Raw genomic sequence first — 25,144 nt, 5'->3', positions numbered from 1 at the left:
GGATGAAAAAGGGTTTGGAAGGAACATCTTAACTTCTGTGTAGACTATCTGGGAGTTTAAGATTCCATTCCTTTCTTCCTCAGAGGCTCCTCCTATCCAAGCTGCAGGGACCATCCCATCTATGTTATGGTCAATAGTCTCCACCCTTCCCCAACCACCAAGGCCTCTGTTATTCATGTTGACGGAGCTTTGGGCTGCCCGGTCTCCAGAGAGGACCCTGTCTATGAGATGCAGAATAGGGGCTGTAGGGGGAACTGGCTCCATGGAAAAGTCTCTGTGACTGGCCATCTTGTTTCCTCTGTGACCGGCCATCTTGTTTTCCCTTCCTCGTCCTAGGCAGTCCTGGACTGGCATGTGCTTTTACCTTTGTATCTTTTAACCGAGGGCTGGCAAGCGTAGGTAGTCAGGCTTCTTGCATTGCTAGACACGTGCTCACTAAGAACAGCATAACTTCTGGAGGGCACGATCAGTAATTTCCTCAACCTTGTGGATTGCTTCCTTCAAGCCAATGGATTTCTTTTTAATGTCTATTTTTATTTTTGACAGAGAGAGAGAGAGAGAGACAGAGACAGAGCATGAGCGGGGGAGGGGCAGAGAGAGAGGGAGACACAGAACCCGAAGCAGGCTCCAGGCTCTGAGCTGTCGGCACAGAGCCCGACGCAGGGCTTGAACTCACACTGCGAGATCATGACCTGAGCCGAAGTCGGACGCTCAACCGACTGAGCCACCCAGGCTCCCCCCTTCAAGCCAATGTTTATAAAAATTTTATTCTCAAAGCTGGTGTTGCTTCACGCTTCACATCAGCTTAGACGCCACTTGCCTGGGGCCGTCTTCCCCTGCAGATCCACATGATCTTGTATTTTGATCACAATTTGTAATTATATGTTTACCTGTGTGGTTACCAGATTAGCGATTGGCTCTCCCTCTAGAATGTAAGCTCCATGAGTCAGGAATCTGATTTGCTTAGCCCCTGGCCTAGGCACAGAAATAAATGCTTGATAGTTGGGTGAATGAATTTAAAAATAAAAGCGTGGGACGCCTGGGTGACTCAGCCGGCTAAGCGTCCGACTTCGGCTCAGGTCATAATCTCACACGACCTCAGCTCCTGAGTTGGAGCCCCACATCGGGCTCTGTGCCGACAGCTCGGAGCCTGGAGCCTGCTTCGGATTCTGTATCTCCCTCTCTCTCTGCCCCTCCCCCACTCATGCTCTGTCTCTCTGTGTCTCTCAAAAATGAATAAACACTAAAAAATGTTTTAACAATAAACAGAAAAGTGTGAGTAGAGATGCATGGTCTTGGGAATCAGGACACTCAGGGTCTCCTCGGGATGACTATAATAGGCAGGGAGGTTTCCCGGCTCCTGGCTGGGAAACCACCCATAGGACCTCCAAGAAAGCAGTTGAGAGAGAAGGCCTGCTGTCACAGTCTAGAGAAAAGACATCCCTGTGCCCTCCGAATGAACTCACTAGACCCTCGGAACTGTCATCCCAGCTGTTGTAGAGGGTGCTGCCTTGTCTGTGATTACATGCTGGAGGCCTCTAGCATTGCCACAGGAATCCATTTTATTGCAATGTGGATTTCCCATTAGGGGTGGGAAAATCAACTCGGAACATCAGATTCGGTTATAGTGTATTTCCGGAGGAGAAGCAGTTTCCCCTGATTTCACGTTTTCAGTTTCTTACTGACTTTTGACCTGGGGATTTCAGCCGCACGTCCTGGCTACTAAAACAAGAGCAAGAACAACAGCTAACTTTTACAGAGACTGGCGCTGTTCTAAGTGCCTCTGTGGATGTATCATCTCATTAAACCTTCGCTGCGGCACTATGGAGTGTGGGTCGCGGTACGCGTATGCCCATTTGGTAGACGAGACGTAGAGGGATATATCCGAACAAACAAGTAAGAGAGCTACCATTTGAACTCAGGGTTAGTTCTCTGGCTGGCATTCCTTATATCGCCTCCTAACACAGCCTGATATTTATTTGAATGCTGTGACGTCGTCAGACTCACGTATCGTGTGTATAGACCACAGGGGCTTTCTTACATAGCGTTAGAACGACGCTGTGAGGTCAATACAATTACTGTGCCCACATTGCCGGGGATGGCACTGAGGCTCAGAGAGGTCAGGGAACTTACTCCAGATCACACAGCAAGCTGTTGGTGTAGCAAGACTCACGCTCTGATCAGCTTACTCGAAAGGCCCCGTTTCCAGCCACAGCGCGTTGCTTCCTACGCGCTCCCAGAAATGCGCTTGTGTGACCATTCAGAGTGGTGGCAGCGGGGGACTAGTCAGTTGTGTGCCGTGCAGATGGTCCATCAAAACTGCAGGAGAAAGCTGACAGGTTTTTCCACAATTACGCCACAGCCTTTCGCTCCCTGCACCTTCGAGAGGGGAAGTGTTCTTTCTTTTGACAACTATGCATCGTCAGATTGACCCGTTCCCTCCCTTGGCACCTCTTCTCTTTCGCAGGACTAAGCACACTTCAGTGAGCTGCTTCGCTGTTCATGCTTTCCACTTGAATTGATTCTGCCGCTGCCTGGGAGAAGGTGAACTGAGGCAGGTCTCCCCTCCGTTCATCGCAGTCAAAACTCAATCTTTGTACCAGAGAAAAAGAGGGGACTCTAAATGACCCACGTCGGTTCTCTATAATACATTCGTCATGTATTTGTCTGGGAGAAGTATAAACTTAGCAAGGGCACCCAAATGAATTTGTGCTTCTGGGCCTTGACTCATTCTGTCTATCCATGCAGAGTCCCTATGCCAGCTCAGGAGGTGAGCTTGGATACCCCTCACCCCCCCACCCCCAAACCGTTCCAACACAACTTTCCTATTCTGTCTTCCTCTCTCAGAGCTGCTTTGGCTCCTGTCTTCATCAAGTTCTGTGAGGATGAGCTCAAGTCCGGTCTGGTCCCTTCAAACTTGAATTTGTAAGTGGTCTTGTCAGTACCCGAGTCTTGACTCTCTCCTGCAGATGTTTATTTGATTAACCCCTTTGACTGTTGCCTCTCCCTGTTGCCTTAAGGTGGAATCTTCTGCCCTAATCTCAGCTCCTATGAATTCAATTTCAGCCCTTTAGCCATCAAGGCCAATCCTGAGACCCAGCTAGTTTTAGCAGCTGTCTTATCACACCGAAAATCAGCAATACAACTCAGCCCAGTCCTTAATAGTAGGTTATTTTTGTCTCTCACCCTGATAGAAGTCTTCCAGTCTGAGAGATGATGACACAGAAAACTGCTTTGACAGTTCATTTATTGGAAAGAATTTAAATATAAACATCTGAATGGAATAGGTAGCCCTGAAACAGGTTCAAACATATACACTATAGGACACTTGAAATATCATGGAGATGGGGACGGATATTGGAAAATTGCCAGTTGAAGGGAAACAAACCCTCACGTTATATCCTTATCTTACAAAATGCACCAAAATATATTTGGAGCAGATTATGTGTAAAACGTCTTCATATAAAATAACTTGAAGACAGCGTAGGTGAATATTTAATTTTGAGTGAAAAGTACTTCAAAATGTAAAAGCATCTGATGATCCCACAAAGGAAAATATCAATACATTTGCATATATAGAATCCAGAACTTTGGTAAACTAAAAAAGTCAGAAGCAACTTGGAAAATGTATTCTCAATAGTTGACAATATGTGTGTGTGTAAGGTGTATATATATATGTATATGTGTGTGTGTGTATATATATATAAGATGTGTATATATAAGGTATGTATAAGGTATACATATATATATATGTGTCTGTGTGTGTAAGTATACATATAAATACATATATATTTGTGTATATAAGGTATAAGGTGTGTATATATAAGATGCGTATAAGGTATACATATATAAATATACATATATATGTGTGTATAAGGTATACATATATATGTATGTATATGTATGACACAAACAGGTAATTAATAAAATTTTCAAGATGATTAATGAGTTCTTAAAATATCAGTCCAAACTTACTAGAGTCAAAGAAATAAAAATTAAACAGCTCTGCTAAATAGTAGCTATTAAAGTAAATAAAACTCAAGGCTTATGATACTGCAGAGAAATGAGAATTTCCTCCAGTAACTAAGTATGTGAATTGGCAAAAAGGTTTTGGAAAGCAGTTTTGCAAGACATAAAAAAAAAAAAAACCACTTCGGTCCAATCTGATCCACTCCCGATCTGTCCTAAGGAAAGTGGTCAGATAGCTATGTAAAAAGATGTCTGTTACAACCTTATACATAATACAGATCCTAGATACATCCTAAATTTCCAGTATTGGGAAAATAGCTAAATAACTTATATCCATAGAATAGAATATTAGATAATGTGTTACAATGTTTTGAAAGATACTAAACGCCAAAAAACGCTCTTAAAATGATGTCGCACTAAAAGGGTAGGAGGCAGAGTTATTCACATGATGACCCAAATGCTGTAAAACATACATAAACATATGAAAACATGAACATCCACCTATATAAGAGAGTAGAGGGAAATGTATTGAAATAGCAGACGTGGCTACCTTTTTAATTGCTATTATTATGGAGAATTTTAATTATAATCTTTAGATTTTTGTTATTTTTCTTTTCAAAGTTTGGTAGCAAGCGTGTGTTGCTGTTATAATCAGGAAAAGTAATAAATATTAAAAAGCGTATACCTGCATTACTTGAATTTTGGGTTTTTTTTTTTTTTTTTTTTTTTTTGAGCGTCTGTTAAACATCAAGGGAGAGAGGCAGAGAGGAAGGAGTCTTCCTTCCTTCACTTGTAGTATCTGGGCTGGGGTAGGTTAAGAAGCGGAGGACCCGTATCTTCAAGATAGTCAGCAGGGACTCCAGCTGAGGAACCCATAGCACACGGGTACAGAGAAAATAAAGACAAATTAAAAGAAGGGACTGTGGTTTGAACAACACCAGATGAAAGTTCTATTGAGATGTGTTCCTCTCTGAGAAGTTTCTGGATCCACACATTTCTGATCTCCTGAAAGTTATCCTGGATGGAAAGCAAATATTCTGAGTTTTCAATTCTAGTTTTTCTAACCAAGCACTTATATTATACTTGTTTTAGTGGCGGTCTCTTCCACTAGCCTGTAGGATTTGATGGGGTAGGAACCTACTTGGTCTGGTAGGTAGTCATGCTCCCTGGCATTTGCTGAATAAATGCACAAATGCATGTGCTTGGAAACTAAACTAGAGGAAAGAAGACGGGCTTTCTAGCAGCTTCACAGTGTTATATTTTGCTTCTGGCCCTACATTTTATTTGACCGTGTGTACTATTTCTCTTTTTCTCTCAGAGCTCACCCACAGTAGGCTTGGCTTGCTGGCCATTCAGTCCCACCTTGTGCTGCACATTAGAACTGGTGGGAGTCTAAGGAGAGAAGAAAAGAAATCTGAGGGATGACTGAGTGCTGCGGTCAAGAGCGTGGGCTCAGGCATTCCGTTGCCTGGGTGTGAAATGTGGCACCGCCGTGTGCTAGCTGTGTGACGGGGGGCAGGTCACTTGACTTCTCTGTGCTTTAGTTTCCTCATCCATATAACAATGATGATAGCAATAGGATGTACCTCCCAGGGATGTTGTGGGCATTCGGTGGGCTTTTAGGCCTCAAACGCTTAGCACATTGCCTGGCACTGCTTAAGTGCTACATAAGTAGAAGCTTTTCTTCTTCTTCTTAATTTTTTCCTAACAAGCAGCAGGCGTTCTCTTCAGTTAACCATCGCTATGGTTTCTAGTTTCTCTAAACCTCCCGATGTTTTCCATCCAACCATGCATAGATAATGAACTTGATGTCTTTATAAAGCTGGATATTTTGTAGCAACTATTTTAAGCTCCCTCATCTATTGTCTCATTTCATTAGTTAATAATTGTCATGACAAAGTGATAGAAAGTGTCCTTTAAAAATATTTCCAATACTGCTGGTGCCAAATATCAATTGCCACAAAACTTTATGCCAAGACGTGTAGTATTTTTCTTACTTAACACATTGTAAATTATTTTCGTTTTAAGATTTAAAGTTTTTTTCCCTGGACTTGAAGCTCTTCGTGGGCCAAATCTTTCTTCCTATACCTCCCACACAGACTGCTCTCTGTGAATATTTTATTGTCATGCCAATATTAACAAATGAATAATTAGATCCTTTCTCTAAAAAAAATTTAATATTTTTGAGAGAGAGACCGAGAGCAAGTAGGAGAGGGGCAGAGAGAGAGAGAGAGAGAGAGAGAGAATCTGAAGCAGGCTCCGGGCTCTGAGGTGTCAGCACAGAGCCTGACACGGGGTTTGAACTCACAGACCGTGAGGCCGTGACCGAAGCCAAAGTCGGACGCTTAACCTACTGAGCCACCCAGGTGCCCTGGTCCTTTCTCCTTCTATTACAGACACAGGGAACACTGAGTAGTGATAGGCTTACCTCTTAGCACAGGTGTCTCTGACACATTGCTAGATTTCGTCTTGTAATTTCATGGGGGAACTTCCAATCCTTATTTCTTACCTTTAAACAGTGTCATCCTCAACTAAGGGAGAATCCACCGAAGGCTGGTTGACGGTGACCAAGTCCTTGGCACGCCTCCATCGGTAGAAATGATAACTGAGATTTCTGAAGTATATAATTGCACCCACGGTGAGATACTGGACTACATTGTTCATCGTATACGTCTTGCACTGAATAAGGTGTGCAGTTTTAAAAAAGCATGATTGTTATTTTATAATAATAATCATAATAATAATACCCCTTTGTTATGTAGTGCTGGGCACTTTATAGAGCATCCTAGACATTATCTCATTTAATCTGTGCAATAAGCTTGGATTTTTATTGCTGTTTTACATGTGGAAATTTGAATATTGGCAAGAGAGGAGTTGAGGTGTCTCAGTCAGCTAAGCATCCAGCCCTTGACTTTGGCTCAGGTCATGATCTCACAGTTGGTGAATTCAAGCCTCATGTTGCTTGGGATTCTCTCTCTCTCCCCCTCTCTCCCTGCCCCTCCCCCACTCGTGTGCTCTGTTTCTCTCTCTCTCAAAATAAGTAAACTGAAAATTTTTTTTAATGTTTGTTTTTGAGAGAGAGAGAGAGCATGCAGAGGAGGGGCAGAGAGAGAGGGAGACACAGGCTCCAAAGCAGGCTCCAGGCTCCATGCTGTCAACACAGAGCCTGATGCGGGGCTTGAACTCCCGAACCGTGAGACCGTGACCTGAGCCGAAGTCGGACGCTTAATTGACAGAGCCACCCAGGTGCCCCTCAAAATAAGTAAATTTTAAAGAAGTTAAAAAAAATTTAGCTAGTACGTGCACGTGCTTGACACACACGATGTCGTTCAAGCTCATAATAGCCCTTGAATGAAGCCATAATATCTCTATTTCACTAACATAAATCTAAGGTTCAGAGTGTATGATACAATTGAGATTCAAACCCTAGTTTGGCAGCAAAACCTGAGGTCTTTCTACTATACCAGTGGTTGATTGGACCATATCAGAACCTTCATTTACTTGAGTCTGCTTCTTACCACTGAAGTTACTGGGGTTTTCCCCAACTTTATGAGGTGTAATCGACAAGTAACAACTGTGTGTATTTAAGGTATAAAACATCATGGTTTGATATATGTATACATTGTGAAATGCTCACTGTAATCAAGCTAATTAATACGTCCATCACCTCACATACTGTTTATGCGTGCGTGCGTGTGTTAGCAGATTTCAAGTGCACAATATAGTCTCATTAATTACAGTCACTATACTGTATACTAGGTTCTCAGAACTTGCTCATCCTGTAACTGGAAGATCGTATCCTGACTGACATCTCCCCGTTTCCCCCATCCCCCTGCCCCTGGCAACTGCCTCTCTTCTCTCTGCTTCTGAGTTCATGAAGTCACTGTGTGCTCATCGCTAGTGACATCAGGGTCTGGACGTGCCCATGATTCTAGAGGACATCGGAGAACAGCTTTTTTTTTTTTTGCCTCATCCTTCCCAAAGAGAATTCCTACTTGCCCCATCCTCTGTCACTCGTGGTAAACATGGAGAGTGCAGACACTGTTGTATCCTTGTCTGTCTCTGTCCGCATGGTCTGGGACCAAGGCTAGCGATTGGGGAGGTGGCCGAGCTCCATTAGCCTTCTCACCGGTCTTTCCCCGTCCCACTCTTTCTAAATCTAATTCCTCTATGCACAATGCCCTAGAAAACTAAGATCACAAATTGGGCAGTTGGGCTGCCCTGGGAAGTAGAGAGCAATGGCTACCTCAGCCTATACTCTGACTTGCCTTTCAAAGATGTTTGTTCCAAAATTCCAGAAATTGACCAATTTTGTAAAAATTTTGTAAAAAACAAAAAACAAAGTTAAGTTTGCTCCTTCCAAACAGTCTGATCTTTAGATCCTAATAACCCTGGCTGGAAGGTAGAAACTCCAGCGTTCGCTTTTGGGTCAGGGTGTCATTGCTCAATATGCTAAGAGAATTCATTTTCCTTGAGTGTTTTTCCTTTCAAGTCACGTTTTACGGCTGGAGTTACTCAACGAATTAATAGGTATAGAAATGCAAAGCTCTTTTCTTATTACATTCTATCGATCTGATTGCAGTGTCATTAATTGAAAGACCAGGGAAATGTGATGGATAGTTCAGCTCAAGATTCTACATTCGTTTTGGCCCAGAGCTGTTGGAAAGAAAGCTGCATGAAACTGACTGAAAGAAGCCTTTTGGTCCGGCATGAATTATTCTTTCTCTGTAAATCCTTGTAAGAGCATTCAGTCCTAGTGAGATTTGCAATGTGAAATTATAAACTGTTTCTACTCTTAAAAGGCAAATCAAAACTCAGGACGCTTATTTGTGGAGTTGGAAATCATCCATCTTGCATGTATATGACATTGAGAAAAAAAAAAAAACAAACCAATTCTGGCAGAAACAAAATCTGATTCAAAAATAAGGAAGTGGGCATTTTGCTCTTTATCTGCAGTAATTTCATTTGGAAGATTGTGGTTGTGAACCATTATTTTCATTCATCACCATTGCGTCCATCTCATTCAAGTGCTGTGTGAAACTTGAGAGAGAGGCTATGTGGTTAGGGATTGTTTTTTATGGCTATATTCCTTTTGGATTGTTTGACCTAGTATCCCTTGAATTTCTCCCATAAATTTAAATTAACTTGAGAATTTTGTATACGTGTAGATATGCGCACATGCATATTTCACACGTGTACTCTAATATGGAAAATTCAAAGGAATGTTTTTTTTTTTTTAATTTTTTTTTCCCAACGTTTTTATTTATTTTTGGGAGAGAGAGAGACAGAGCATGAACGGGGGAGGGGCAGAGAGAGAGGGAGACACAGAATCAGAAACAGGCTCCAGGCTCTGAGCCATCAGCCCAGAGCCCGACGCGGGGCTCGAACTCCCGGACCGCGAGATCGTGACCTGGCTGAAGTCGGACGCTTAACCGACTGCGCCACCCAGGCGCCCCAAAGGAATGTTTTTAAATATTGTAATCCTCCACGTGAAGGGAAAATTCTTGGGCTTGGACCAGAGCATATACTACATTATATCTGATTTGTTCACGAAGGCTGAGCATGTCTCCTTTACTTTCCACTCATTCTATTTTTCTGTTGTGTTTATTATTTTTAAGTATTTGAAGCTTCAAGTGAATGCGTAGAATACTCGGATGTAAAAGCACATCTAAGTCATATCCATTCCTTGCTTTTAATAAGCATTTTTGTTTGGAGAAGTTTAGAAGTTTTGTGCATGTTCCTAATAATACATGTCCTACTACACATTTATTTTTCATGTATTTATTTTCTTATCCTTAGTCTATGCTGTTTGAATCGCCTTTCTCAAGGTGCTATCTCTGATCCTGGTTGTGCTTTTGGATGGTAGCATAAGTCATTTGTGGAAAGATAGGAAGTGAACCAGTTGCCACATGGAATGACCTCATTTGGGAACGCATCTTGAAAATGGATTTAACGCTCTCTGAGCTCAGAGACAATGGGTCAGGGCTTGGGGTGCTCCTCACTGACCTTTGGCTTGGGAAGAAATGCGGGCTGCTTCCAATGATCATCAGCTAGCTAGCTACTCTGAGAGTGAAAAAGAGAAGTGGATGCTATTGATGAGTGCACTGGCTGCCTTACCCCTGATATTATGTCTAAAAATACATCCACAGAGAGGCAGGCATATGCTCGCGCCTTGGTGTGAAGGAGCTCTCTCTCTCTCTCTCTCTCTCTCTCTCTCTCTCTCTCTCTCTCTCGCCTGTGTTGCTTGCTATACCCATCTAAATTCTGGAGTGAGGAGTTAAATTATTCCGGAAGCCCTGCCAGGTTTTGATTTGCCATTGTCTCTGCTTCTTCGTTGCCTTTGAATGGGACCCTTGATACAGGGCTTTCAGAGACCAGCCGGTGCTGCTGGGGTCCGTGACTTGCCGATGGCGCCTGCTCGTTCCCGTTGTGTGTTCTGTCCGAGGCATGCTTTTCTTTCCTTTTTGGGAGGCAGAGAGCACTGGGCAGAGGTTGCACTTGGCACATGGCAGCTCCGTTTGTCACTGCTGTGGCTGTTATCCCCCTCGGCAAGCGCCCAGGAGCAAACAGGACGGTGGGTTACCTCGCCAGCTATTTAGCACTATTTCCCTTCTCCCTCTCAACCTCGCTAGGGTTTCTTTCTTTCTTAAGTGACGGGGTGTGCTGGGGGAGGGGAGGGGGGGGTCCTGAGCCTCCCTCTCTACCCCGGCTTTATCTTGCTGGGGACCCGGTGCACCCTCCTTTCTAACACGTCTCCTCCTTGTGGAAGGAAGCTTGCTGGGCTCACTGCCCTTCCCTGCGACTCCGCTTTTAGGCTCCGTCGCTGCGGTGTTCTCTTCCAGGGTTATTTCCAAATTGCACGGCTTGCGTAGTTACCTGCCAGATTAAAAGGGGGAAAAAAATGACTGCTTGAGCCATTTTGTCAATAGGAAGAAAGAAAACAGAAATTGCTCTTTAGGGTGGCAGACCCCAGAAGAGGGGTAAATAGCAGATGGAAATAAGGTGACACTGTTTTTGCAACCCCTGCCACCGCTTGGCTGTAAATGCATGCCTTCAGGCGAGACTTTTCTGTCTTGTTTATGGAGTTAGAGAAGATGCGTAACTTCCAGGATGTTTACCATACCTTGTCTGCAAATAGTTTCGATTCTGGCAAGAAGTGCTGGGGGAAAAATGCAGCTCTTCATGGCCCAGACAAGAGGGAAAAATCACAGAGCACACAGAGCACACCCTTCCCTTTGAAATTATCCATATTCAAAAGTGAGTAAAATCAACTGTTACTTAGACCTCTCTTCTTCTGCCTGTGTATTCAAGATAGCATTATTTTGATGTCCTTGAAAACTGTAAGGCAAAGCATTGTTTTTCAAAAGGGTTGGCTTTTCTTTTCTTTCTTTTCTTTTCTTTTTTTTTTTTTTTTGAGGCTTCTGCAAAATGAGATAAAAGAATTCTTGATGTGGCTTCAGATTGTTAGCACAGAATATACCCGGAGAAAGTTACCAGCGAACTTTCCACTGTACGCTGGGACTCCCAACACGTACAATTAAAAAAAAAAAATACACATGCACACACACCCCAGAGCAGAGCACTCAGTGTTAACACCCAGACCTGAATTTTAATCAGAGTAATTTTATCTGTTACGGGGGAGAATTGATCTTTCACGTACGCTTTTCTATAGCTGAATCCCTCCCCCTCCTCTTTTTTGTCACTATTTTATTAGCTTCTTTCATAAAAGCCACTGAAATGGACAAAGAACTCTACCGTATACTTAATTGAAGCTCTACTTCCAGTTGTTAAAATGGAGCATGGATCAAATATGTCATAAACTCTGATTTGTCACTGGGTATTTCCTTTCAGTTCAGCTTAATGCATTTCAATGATGCCAAAGAAGCATATATACCTAGAGGCGCTCCCATACCTAATTATGCAGCTGGATACATTAGTAACCTGTAATATCACATAGATTTGAGAGTTAAACAGAAAAAAAAAAAAAACCAGGAAAAGATGCCCCTATTTGTAGCCAGCAAGTTGCGTGATCCAGGTGCCAGAGTATTTGCATGTCTTTCCACCTTTGTTCCTTCAGAGGCGTTGAGGGTCTCTGCTATTGCTGACTAATTGATAGTTCTAGTAACCGCTATAGGCTCCTTAGATTAGAAATGCATGCGGACGTGGGTCTTGATTCAAACACCAAGGAACGCACACTCTCACTTACTTACACAGGCAGAAAGTCTTCATACTAATAGAGGTGTGATGGAGATAGCAGGACATAAAACAGAGGAGAGAGAGAGAGAGAGAGAGAGAGAGAGACAGAGAGAGAGAGAGAGAGAGAGAGACAGAGAGAGAGAGAGAGAGAGAGAGAGAGGGAGAGGGAGAGGGAGATGGCTGGCAGCAAGTATACCCCTGCAAATAGTTCTAAAATGCGTTTGCAACATGCAGAAGCCTTCAGAACCATCCAACAATTCAGACACCCTTTTTATTTCTTCTCTGCGGGACGCCTCCATCCAGACTATTCGCAAACACACGGAAAAGGTGAGAGCCCTGCCATCTTAAGCTCAGAATTCATCTGATCTCCTTTTTTCCCCCCTGCCTTGTATTCCTCAGTCCATTGTCCACGCATCCGATGGCAGCCACCCTTGCTCTTGAATGCAAGTGTCACAGCAGGAGCAGAAAGAGGGTTGAGGGAAGGCATTGTCAAAGCCATGGTTGTCTATTGTTTCTTCGCTTTCCCTGATCTGCCTTTTTTTTTTTTTTTTTTTTTTTTTTCCTGAGGCTTTCCCTGACTAGTGGCCTCTGTCCAGGAGGAGGGAGAAAATTGCAAGAGTTCATAGAGTGGTAGAGTGAAGCCGATTTTATTGCACACTGTTTGATAAACAGCTCAGCAATCCAGTCCACGGAATTAGGAAATAAAGCAAGAGTGGAGGGTTCTGGTGGGAGAGCGAGGGGGGTGGTCTTTGGAGATTGTGTGCTCCAGACTAGGTGCCAAAGGCAGTTTGTCTGCAAGGACTTCTGTGGTGGGATTTGTTTCCTGCTGCATTTTTGGGTTTAAAAAATCATGAGAAGAGTCTTATTCATCTGTCAAGGTTTCCATTTGTTTATTTTTGTTCCGTTCAACAACTAGATGGAAATTTTAAGTAAGGCCAGATCTGCTGTTTGTGATTTGCTCAAATGTTGAAATCAGTTCAGCCTGAGCCAGTGATTGTCTTTTTCAGATCATTTACGCTTGTATGTGAAATGTGTGTGATAACTTGCCAATGTATATTACAAAAAAAAAAAAAATGCTTTTGACCATCCCGGGTGTGGTTACGAATCTGGGGATTATGTTATTTTGCACCTTAATCAGAGAGCTGTTCTTTTGGGCGACATTTATGCAAAAGTGATTATCTGCTTTGAGTAGGCCAACTCCTCTGATAACTCCCAAACTTTTCAAAGGTTATAGAAGCATACTCTCCAGTAGATTTTTAGCATAGTATTTCAAATGGCCATTTGGCATAGGCATGAAAATGCTAGGATTTTTTTTCAGCCACTTTAACTTAATGTAATCCATATTTCTTCAAATGCATAAAAGCGATTAAACCGATTCTGCCTAGAATCAGAAAGCAGCTTAAATTTGAACTCCACGTTCAAGCGATTTTGCCAAAAAGCAAACAAACTTCCAGATTCTTATCAACTTAGTGGTAGCCTGGAAAAATCACGTCTAACATTGATTCTCCATAGTTTTCTTCCTTCTAAATGTTGTACTCTCTGTAATTCTGTAGAAAATTGTTCCAAATTGGTCATTTTTTTTTTTTTTTCTCAAGCCATGTAACAACTTGTCACAGGAGCCCAGGACTCTACTATTATCAGGATTTGCTAACATTCAGCCTTTCCGTCCTAAAATGTATGTTAAGCAGAGGAAGACATTTTTTTCTTTCAAGGAACCATTCCACTTTGTAACACATGCTGGTGGGTTGATGTTCCATATGAGCTCATAATTTCTTTCTTTTCCAAATAATGATTGTAGCCTGTCTGCGAATGTGGGAGAGAATAACTTTTGGGCTCCCTGAGAAAACACCCTAAATTAGAAGTCTGAGTATTCATGTATTTTAACAGCTACTTTGACACCCCACAACTACACTCCCCCCTTTCTCTTCTCACTGCCTTGATTTAGGGGACTTGGGCCCAGCCACCCTGCCTCCTCCTTTTGTGAAGGAACATTTCGAAATGCCTATAGAAAGCAAAGTTCTCGAAGAAATGCAGCACAGGGCATGGTTTGAATGCAAGTCTGAATTTAATTGCGGCCACCCTGGTAGTACCCTGTTTAATTTCCAACACACATCTGCATGATCCCCACATCAACTCCAGGCCAGGAATTGTGAGCGAGGAAAATTTATCTGTGATAAAGTTACATATCTCTTGCCAAGGAACAGTTGCTTGGGGTTGATTCAAAAGTCAAATTTAAACAAATGTTCCCAAGGCCTTTTGTGTATGGGGACGTTGGTATTGCTAACTTCTTCTGAGCGTTTTGAACCGAGAGAAATGGAGAGTCCCATCTTCTGACCCGTCTACTTTGGCAACATTGTGAAGTGAGGGGAAAATGGCTGAAATATTACAAGGCTGGCTAGTATTTCCACTTTAAAATGCTGACGGCAAAGAGGTTAATGACAGGCTCAGGGTCTCCCTCTGGTTGAAGTGCTGTAAACAGGTTCCTGCTGCGCTCCAAACAGCGTGGTTCTCCAAGGAGCTGGAAGGGATGTTCAGAGCCATGGGGGAACAGACTTGGAGGGAGCCCCATCTCTTAGCCTGTGCCCCCCCCCCCCCGCAGATATTTAATTTCTGCTGGATCTACTTAAAAGGAACAACTGCTCTTGTGGCCACGGTCAGTCCCCAGACATTTTAAAGGCACAAGTTCAAGCAGTAATCCAAATACTTTACACAGCTGGCTCTAGTTGTGTCAGTAGACGTAGAACTTACAAATCAAACAGAAGACTTAACCTGGGCATTTCTGAAAAATGGACCGCCCACCTCTATTATCGTACATATTGAACACAATGTGGTTGGAATATTATTTGTGCGTTGCATCTTCTGGGCTCTGAAAATACAAACCTCTTTAAAAATCAAAGGGAAGAATAGTTATCTGTTGGCATTTTAGAAGAATACCTTGCCAAGAATCAAGCAAAAGATCACACGTATGAGTGTGTGTGGAAGATAAGAGAAGGACGTAGCTGTTCTATTTCTGTTTGTCCACATGCCCTCAGGCTGATTTACTATAGCCACCAAAATGGCAGGGTTTGGCCCAAAATGCTAAGTGAACTCATGCTCAGTCCCCTCATTAATTCCAATCGTGTTCATTCAACTGAAAACATTTTTTCCCCCCAAAAGCATATAGTTTTTGAGACTCTGCACTTGAGTAGCAGACACACCTTTCAGGGTTACCACCTTTTAAACCCTTTTGGATTTCTTTTTTCTTTTCTAAATTTGTAGGTGAGCTGTGTTATCCCCTTCCGAATGAATAGTACACCTTCTACTCAACTGTATGAAGCCTTCGGAGATAAAGTCCCTCATTTAACTTCCTTTGTGACATAGGGTTCCTTGTACTCACAAGAAGTATAAAATGAGGACTTTCTACCGGGATCATCAACCAGGACAGCAAACTGTTCTTGTCATCTTTTGGGAGGCAAACAGAAAGCTTCTCGTGGCTTGTTGAATTAGCAAAGAGGTGGTACTTGGATAGGATGGTTTATGTTCAGGAGTTGGGTTTAAAAATAAGCGAATATGGAAAACGAGGTTTCCATGGACAAAGGATGCTTTGACTAAGCTCTCTTTTCTCCCCAGATTTATTTTTCTAGGGTCGGAGGGATGTAGGTACTATTTCATTTATATAGACTTGGTAGGCTCACTGCAGATGTTTGGGATTTCCTGGAAAAATAACTATATTCTTTTGACAGTTGACGTTTTAAGCACAGCATAAGGCTCCCAACAGTATTCTAGGAGAAGTTAATGTGGCACTCCAAGGCTCTATTTTTTTTATTTTTTATTCATTTACTGTGGAATTCTATGTAAAAGAAACACTGATGATTTGGAGAAAATCCCTCCTCCACCAACTTCTCTGAGAGTAGATCTGGAAGGATGAGAACAGGAAATGTAATATTACCTATGCATATGCATGAGTATGTAATCCAGAAAATGCTTACTCCGGCAGTGCCGTCTAGAAAGTTTGTGGGAGGCCATTAAAAAGGGATATCTCACTCTTAAATATGGAGAACAAACAGAGGGTTCCTGGAGGGTTGTGGGAGGGTGGGGGGCTAGATGGGTAAGGGCCATTAAGGAAGTTACTCCTGAAATCAGTGTTGCACTAGGTGCCAACTAACTTGGATGTAAATTTAAAAAATAAATTAAAAAAACAAAAGGGATGTCTCAAGCTAGCCATCCTTCCAAAAGTTAGCAATTTTGTAATGCCTCTCCGGTATTCCCCGATCCCTTTTACAAGTCCCCATCCCCTTGGGCCCTCTTGTCCTTCCCTCCTCGCTCCAATGACTGGCAGGGTAGGACTAAAATAAAGCCTGCCAGGAAATACCGGTGCCATTTGCCCAGTGAAACCAGGTCATCCAAGCATCCAAGAACTCCTAGAGTGAATGTAATTTATTCACTTTGTTTAGCCTTTCAAAGGAAACCGATTATTGTCACTGTTGCAAAGCTTATGTCTCAAAAAGTGAAGTCATTTGATGACCACAGTCTAATGTGTCTTTATACTCTTGACAGGAGTGACTTCCCCCCACCTCACATACAAAAGTAGGACCCAAGACCTGGCCTGCCCTTAAAAACTCACGATCGAAGGATGCCTAGGTGGCTCAGTCAGTTACGTGTCCAACTCTTGATCTCAGCTCAGGTCATGATCTCATGGTTTGTGGGATGGAGCTCTGCATTGGGCTCTGTGCTGACAGCGTGGAGCCTACTTGGGATTCTCTGTCTCCCTCTCTCTCTCTCTCTCTCTCTGCCCCTCCCCTGCTCGCCCGCTCTCTCTCAGAATAAATAAACATGAAACCATTTTTTAAAAATTCACAGTCGAAGAGGAAGGTTGTTTCAGTAAAGATGCACTTTATTGGTTTCAGAGACCTATTCCCTGGTAAAGAGGATCAATCTTTTTGCACATTGGAGAGACATTTAAGATAATTTTGAACTTTCTTTTCCTGTAAAGCCCGGACAAAGTGGAACGTCTAGGAACATTAGGATGGACTAAAGAAAACTTCTAAAAATGGTTCTTCTTGGCCACTCGTTGCTAATCTGAGAAATGACCTAAAATGGCAACTCAGCATGGCGACCTGAACTGGGGCCTGTCCTTCCCTGATTAGGACTGGTTGGTTGGATATTCCATGTCACTTTATTTTATACCAGCGAATGTTGGCGGTAGAGATGGTCAGTTACGATCGCATAAGCCAAGACTAATCTTTCTTTCTAGTATCAGGTTTTATAAGACTCATCTGGACTAGTGCCTCAATTCTTGACTTCATTTTGTTCTTCTCAATGGGGCCTTAAAATACAGCACTGCAGCTAATCACACAAATGACTTCACTGCAGAAAGACAATCATCTGTCCTAGATCCTAGAAATTGAGAGTAATCATGACTCTGGGGACTTTTAAATACAGTCATAAAATGTGAATTAAAGTTCACCAATATCCCATGTCCTTTATCTTAAATAAGAAGTTCAGGGTCATTATTTTCTGCCTCCAAGTAATTTCACACCTAGACCTATCTGGAAGGAAACTCTAAAATTTTTTGACATCTCTGCTATTGTGATGTATTACGATGGCCACCGTGCTTTCTGCCCTCCTCCCTGTCTGTGTGCTGTGACTCATGGTGAGCTTTCCCTTTTTACTTAACACAAGTTAATGCGATTTCCCAGCTTCTAGAAAAATGATCTTCTTGGTTGCTCGGGAGCTGACGATGTTTTGAATGATGGTGGCCGCTAAGTTGTGCCTCAGCATTCAAAATGGTGGAGCCATTTATAAACTTGTATAAGGTTATGTGTATTATTCTATTTAAATATGGAGAAAAAGGGAGGTTTTATCATGTTTATGCTTTTAAGAAACAAGGTAGTTATTATTATTGCGTAAAATAAAACATACCATGCAGTGTCTTCATAACTTTTAATAATAAGGTGAGATTGAGTTTATGCTTATAAACGGCCTGGTATTTGTGGTGTATTTTTTAAAAACAAAATTTCAAAAATTCTTCAGTTGTGGGGAAAGTAATGTTAAAAGTTTCCATTACTCAGTAGGCCTGTGTACTCTGATTGCATTGAACAGTGACCCAACCCTCAGTTTCGAATAGAGCTTGTCACATAAGTAGGCATTACTTTTTTTTTTTTTTTTAATTTTTTTTTTCAACGTTTATTTATTTTTGGGACAGAGAGACAGCATGAACGGGGGAGGGGCAGAGAGAGAGGGAGACACAGAATTGGAAACAGGCTCCAGACTCCGAGCCATCAGCCCAGAACCCGATGCGGGGCTCGAACTCACGGACCGCGAGATCGTGACCTGGCTGAAGTCGGACGCTTAACTGACTGCGCCACCCAGGCGCCCCAAGTAGGCATTACTTTTAATTTATCTGAGAATTTTATTTCTGTGTCTCATCTAATTTTATTTTATTTTATTTTTACTCCTGGGCAAGGTTAGTATGATACATACCAATCTGGTGAACATATTGGGACAACTGGAGAGGAGCAAAGGGCTGGTGTCGGACCATGTAAATGAGCCGGAAATGAGGACAGTGACAGATTCTCGTTTGTGGTGACTTGACTAATCACACTGAAATACCAGGATAGATACAGGACATCAGTTAAGGTTGTGGGGGTGTAGCCCTGAAAGGCTCAATCCGTCCTTTCCTGGAAACACAGCTGAGAGGGACATGGCGTCCCCTCAACTTATTCTGGAACATTCAAGAAGGGTCTGCCACTTGACAGATACTTGCTAAATGCTTGCTCTCAGTCCAGGGCTGGAGGAGATGTCAAAATGTAAGAGTGGTGAAAGATGCGGTGCGTATGCCTGAAAAGAAACAACGGGAAACTCTGTTCCGTTGTTCTCGAACATTGGTCTCCAGTCTCAGTCAAGGACATGGACTCATCGGCAGATAGTCTCAGTTAAAGTTGGTATGCACAGTGTGCTGTGGTGACAGAAGCCCACTTCTTAGGGCTGGGAGAGGCTGACTAGGGGATGATGTCTAATTTTAATTTTGACTGAAGAATTATTTAGTGGCTACTAAAACTCTGTGCTCTCTCTTGGCGCGAGGGATTCAAAGAAAGATAAGACAGTATTGATCTTTGAGGAGATCGTGGTTTTAGTGTAGTAGACAGACAGGTTATGAAACTCAGTGCCCACTCACACGCACCCACTCAAGCACACACAGTGGCGTAGGGTGTAAGTGTAACAGAGTTACTTGATTACGTAGGAGACCAAAAAGAAGGGCCTATATCTTTTTGGAGGGAGGCAAGAAAGGTAGCTTACCCAAACTGTTGGTCAGTAGATTAGCCCCGTGAATAGAATGCTGGGAAGGTGTAGAAGAGGGAACAGCTAATTCTGCCTGAAAGAGGGTCGGCATCGGAGGAGCCGGCGTTGGCTTGGACATCGAAAGTTAAGCGGGATTTTTTTCAGCGAGGTGAGTGAGCTGAGAACAGAAGGCGATTCCAAGGGGAAGTGGCGTGAATCGAGGGTATGCTGTGTCTAGGAGAATGAGGTCTGGTTGGTTTGTCTGGAACTTCCTGGGCATGGAAGAAATTGGAGGACACCAGGTCAGGGAAGCGGCCTGGGGCCATGTGAAAGCCAGGTTCAGGAATCTGTTGTCTGTTTGTTTGTTCCTGAAAGGCAATGAGGCGCCGTTGTTATTGGAAGTTTTGAGAAGTAAGTTGGGCAATAGAGGGAGAAAGGATTGGGGAGGAGGAAGGTTGAAACGCTGGTTCTCAGCAGTGATGAGCAATACATCAGAATGACCAGGGAAGCTTTGTGCAGAGGACACAGGCTGTTTTTTCCCCTCCCTGGTCTTCTGTCTTTTCCCTCAACCAAGTTTCTGATCTGATATGGGGTGACTGGAAGGTAAATAAGGATATTTTGAAAAGCTTGGCTCGGTGATACTGAGACATCCTGCCCTCTGCCATTCCATTAACCCAGTCGAGAAATGCTCCTGTAAGCCTGAGACAATGGAGTTGAGAAAGGATGATTTGAGTGATGCATGTAAATTGGGATTAATAGTATGGACTGGAGGGGGGTGTGACGGAGAGGAAACATGATAAGTACTTAGGTAGCTAGTGGAAGCAAGTGAGAAACTATTAACTGAAATGAGCCCTAGAAGAGGAACAGCATCTTTGGGCAAGATGATGGATTCGACTTGACACCTGTAGACTTCAAGGTCCCTGTAGGCAGTTAGTAGCATAAGAAGCTGGGGTTCAAGAATACTTACAACCATACACACCTGAGTCAATTATGAAGCAATAGGAAAGACCATATAAAGGTTTTTACAAGGCACCAAAAACCCAGAGACAAGGGAGAGTTGTATTGGCTGAAACAGATAAGTCGGCATGGAGAAGTGGAACTTGAGATGCATCTCAAAGCATTAATAGAAAATTCAACTTCAAGAAATGAGGCGATTAAAAATGGAGACGGTTTGCAAAACGGTCCGGGCCGGGAAAGAAAAATGCTGTTTCAGGAGGGCAGAATGGTAATATAAATGGCTTAGTAACAAAACTTCATATACCCTCATTTATGTCTCACTCCTAGCTGGAGCCATTACCATTCGCAATTTACACATTACGAAGTAGGTTCAGAGAGGTTAAACAAATGACCCGAAAAGTTCCAAGGGAAACGGTGTGCCTTCACTCTAGAGCCTTTAATCTAGAGTCTTATTCTGATCCATTAGGTTGTGTGTGCTTAAAGGTAGGATTCATCTCTTACATATCCTTAAATACCTCTTCACTAGTATTGCCTGAAAATAGAGGCAGCTGTCAATAACCGTTGAATTAAACTTCTCATTTTTGTGTGTGCAGTGGTCTAATCGTTTGCCGTCTATACTTGAGACCAAACATGGAACATAACATTGTAGGACTGGAAAGTACCGTGATGCTTTTCAAACCCAATCAGCTCACCTCACAGGGCAGCAAGTTACGTCTCAGGAGAGGAAGTAACCTGACTGGGATTTCACCTGCGTATCGCAGCTCCTATTGCGAAATCTCACATCTCCTATCATCAGAGTGAATCAGTACCTTGATCTCCGTTGTTCCTTCAGCTAGGGCTTGTCTTGCATACCATCCAGTCCAAGAGAGTCATGGGTGCAAAGTGTGAGGCCGTCCTCCGTCCTCTGAGCTCTACGGAGTTAGTTGGAAAGGAGAAACATGGATAGGACGTAGGAGGAGTCACCTTTGTGTTGCTGTTTTTTAAATGGAAAAGCATAGTCCCACCTGCTCAAGTCAGATGAGAAGAAATACCATCCCAGGGTAGAGAACTGATGAGAGAGTAACGTGAGCCATGGTGGAAAAGGTCCAGAGCTGGGATTTAGGACCTCTGGGGGCACCAGCAGGTTGTGAGATGTGGGGGCTCTCTTAGGGTCCTCATCTGGAAATCAGAGGATTAGATTAGATTTGTCTAGCTTTTGTTTGTCACTTGCCTTCTCAGCTAAACCCCTGCCCAAAGCGGATGAGCTCCTCCTTCCCAGCCAGTGAGGGGAAGAAAGAGCTTGACTGCTCTCCGCTACCATGAATGGCTCCTAAGGGTGAACAGAGTCCCTTGGGGCCACGTGAACACTGATTGGCGTGCTCCTTGCTCAACCCACCCCGCGAGGGTCCAGACGGCCGATCTGGTCCCTTCAGCCTGATCTTCTGGGCCTGTCCCCATCAGCCCGTCCTCCTGGCTTGACTCTGCTTCTGGTCTTCTGTGCTTTACCTCAGCTCTACATCCGTGATGCCCGTGATTCATTGATCTCGCTGTCTGCTTGTCCCGTCCTTCCCCTCATGTGCTACACCTTTGATTTTTGAAACAATTTTTCTAACGTTTGTTCATTTTTGAGAGAGAGAGAGACAGAGCGTGAGTGGGGGAGGGGCAGAGAGAGAGAGAGGGAGACACAGAATCCCAAGCAGGCTCCAGGCTCTGAGCTGTCAGCACAGAGCCCGACGCGGGGCTCGAACTCACGAACCGTGAGATCATGACCTGAGCTGAAGTCGGATGTTCAACCGACTGAGCCACCCAGGCGCCCCTGTTTCTTTTTTTTCTTTTTCTTTTTTTTTTTTTTTGAACGCCGGGTGGTTTTCCGTTGTATGGATATACCACATTTGGTTTATTCGTTCACTGCTCGCAGGACATTTGGCTCGTTCCCAGTTTGGGGTGATGATGAATAGAGCTGCCATAAACATCTATGCACGAGCGTTTGCATGAGCGTAAGCTTTCTCTTCTCCAGGATGAATACCCAGGATGGGGAGTGCTGGGTGGATCCCCTTTATATTGATTGCCTCCCACTAACGAGCCTGTTTGCCCTCCCCGGGGCTTCTGACGCCCTGCTCGCCTCGCTGCCTTCCCTCTCCCTCCGTTGAGCAGCCCCGTCCGCCAAAGCGCTTCTGGCAACATCCCACGCCACTTTCTGGCGAGAGAGCTCCCAGCATGTGCTGAGACTGGAGCCCATTGCCATTAGTCTAAATCTCTCTGGGCTCTGACTTCTTTGCTGGGATTCGTCTTATTGCACCGGTACCTTAGTTCCCTCTGCTGGCGGATCCACAAAGCTGGCTTTCAGCCTGTGCCGGGGGGGAGAAATGGTAGGTGCAGTGGAAAAAAAAGGAAGATCACCGGGGGTGGGAGTGGGGGTGGGGTGCGGGGGTGGGGAGGGAGGCTGTGGCACGCTACCGTTGTAGTGACAGCCTGACAGGGACACTTCATGTATTTGATGCTACACATATAGATAAACGCTGTAATATTTTTGTGGAGCTCTACAATATTGTGCTTGTCTTCTCCATTGTAGGCAAAGATGGGCTGTCTGGAAAGCTGGACTCAGCCTGGAGCCTGCTACCCAGATTGCGATTTTGTGAAGACTTCCGCATACAAATGACTCAGATGCAAACATTCAGAAATGATCTTGGAGGGCCATCTGGTCCTTGCTGGTTCTAAAAGCTTCATTCAGCCTGGTGGATGGAGCCCGTGCAAAAGAGAGTGAGGGCCCCGCACTGAGGTTTAAATACGTTCCCCTGACCGAGGCGAGAAGCTGACTTTCGAAATAGCTGAGGCTCGAGGGCCAGCTGATGTCGCCTCCCTCTTATAGGTCAGTGCCAGTCTAATGAATATTTCACTGATGATCATGTAGTTGCACAGAGGCTTCCACACACACACACACACACACACGCACGCACACACGCACACACACACACACAGAGTTTTGCGTCATCGGGGAGCATGTGTTAATTTGTTTGGGTGTCTGAAACGGGTGGGAATTAGGCTGACCCAGCATGTCAGGCGGCGAGGTCTATCAGAGCCGTGGGATCATGGGGATGTGTCATATTTAATTCGCGAAGACAGCCTTGCATTTGGGACAGTGGTGCTGATGGGCTCGCCTTGCGCACTGGCTGGCTGCTCGCCTTTTGACCCGAGGTATTATGACTGCATGTTCTGTGGCCAAGGGACGGGGAGCGTCTCCTTGCTGGGAGGCTACCGGGCTTGGATAGGGATGGAGTCCTGCACTCTCAGCCTCAGCCACGGGTTCTGACCAAGTCCCGGCAGAGACTGGGCATGTAGGGAGAGGGACGCTGTGCACCGGGGAGCATGACTTTGAGACCGCCACCTCATCTGGCCAAGCTCGTGAAGAGACGCTCCCTGTCTAACCTCTTGTTCCTCTGGGCTTTCGTTTTCTTGTCTGACGGCGGCAGAAGGGGTGGGGGGCACGTTGGCTTCCTTTAGTTTCCGTAGATAGAGCCACAATATGTCGTCCAAGATGACAGGGTAATTCATGCTTTTTCGCTCCCTCGGATGTAAACTTGAGTGCAAGGGGCTGCGTCTCTTCTCCGCGTACCCCCAGCCTTAGCACAGCATTGAGCCCACCCAACACATGAAAAGGGACCTTACTAAATGCTGAGGAGAGGGGCACCTGGGTGGCCCAGTAGGTTGAGCGGCTGACTTCGGCTCAGGTCATGATCTCATGGTTCTTGAGTTCAAGGCCCGCATCAGGCTTGCTGCTGTCAGTGTGGAGCCCACTTTGGATCCTCTGTCCCCTTCTCTCTGCCCCTCCCCCATGGGCTTGCGCCCCCCCCCCTCAAAAATAAATAAACGTTAAAAAAATTTAAGGGGTGCCTGGGTGGCCCAGGAGGGTGAGCGGCTGACTTCGGCTCAGGTCGTGATCTCGCAGTTTGTGAGTTCAAGCCCTGTGTTGGGCCCTGTGCTGACAGCTCAGAGCCTGGAGCCTGCTTCGGATCCTGTCTCCCTCTCTCTCTGCCCCTCCCCTGCTCGAGCGCGCTCTCTCTCTCTCTCTCTCTCAAAAGTAAACATTAAAAAAAAAAAACAAACTTAAATGCTGAAGAGAGAGGCGTGATGTTTTCAAGGCATCCATAAGCTGGGTGAGATATAGGAATGTTGGGACCATGGGGAAATTATTTACCTTTTCCCTCAGTTAATTTGTCTTTCTTGAATTCCCTCTCCATAAAGATGCTGGCGTTCTGCATTCGGCCATTCCCGTCTTTCCACGACTGTGGTGCTCCAGGAGATCTGCCCTACAAGATCTGGAATACCGTCAGATGAAAGAAACTGGTAAGTCCTTCTCTGCAAGTTGAATGTTTCGTTTCAAAAGCCGTGCCAGATACCTACAAAGATTTCCTCATCCCCAGCGCCCCGGCCCAAAGACAAGAAGCAAAACCTTGTAACGGTCAAAAGCAGAAGTTAACGGTTTAGAACTTTTAGGCCGTCCTGGGCGGTCTCTTCTAGCAAGATGGCGCCTTCAAGGGGTTTCTCACTGTTGAAGCAGAAGTTTAACGTTATCGGTTGTATGATCATCAGGTGAGGCTTATGGTTTGCGAGAGAGTAGGGAGGGCTCTGCCGTGTACCAGCTTTCTTCAGCAAGGCTTTCCCTCTTCTCTCAGGATAACATGCTTTCACAGAGAATCTTGATGTTTCCCTGTGAGTGGTTTTATAGGGGCTTCACCTCTAGCATGGGCTTTGCTGGGGCCCTAGAGACTCACGTTGGCCCCTG

General features: G+C 44.4%; 1 long non-coding RNA gene across 1 annotated transcript in view; it reads left to right on the top strand.

Annotated features, from left to right (window-relative positions):
- LOC123380373 overlaps positions 1-24,705 on the top strand; it is a 63,865-nt gene extending 39,160 nt beyond the window's left edge. The window contains exons 2-3 of the long non-coding RNA XR_006586054.1: positions 22,934-23,230; positions 24,604-24,705. This is a non-coding gene — a long non-coding RNA (uncharacterized LOC123380373). The remainder of the gene's footprint in view (positions 1-22,933; positions 23,231-24,603) is intronic.
- The last annotated feature ends 439 nt before the right edge of the window (positions 24,706-25,144 follow it).

The sequence above is a fragment of the Felis catus genome, chromosome D1 (assembly GCF_018350175.1).
Source record: "Felis catus isolate Fca126 chromosome D1, F.catus_Fca126_mat1.0, whole genome shotgun sequence".
Taxonomy (NCBI): Eukaryota; Metazoa; Chordata; class Mammalia; order Carnivora; family Felidae; genus Felis; species Felis catus.
The sequence above is the reverse complement of the archived record's forward strand: the minus strand, read 5'-3'. Positions and strand labels throughout refer to the sequence as shown.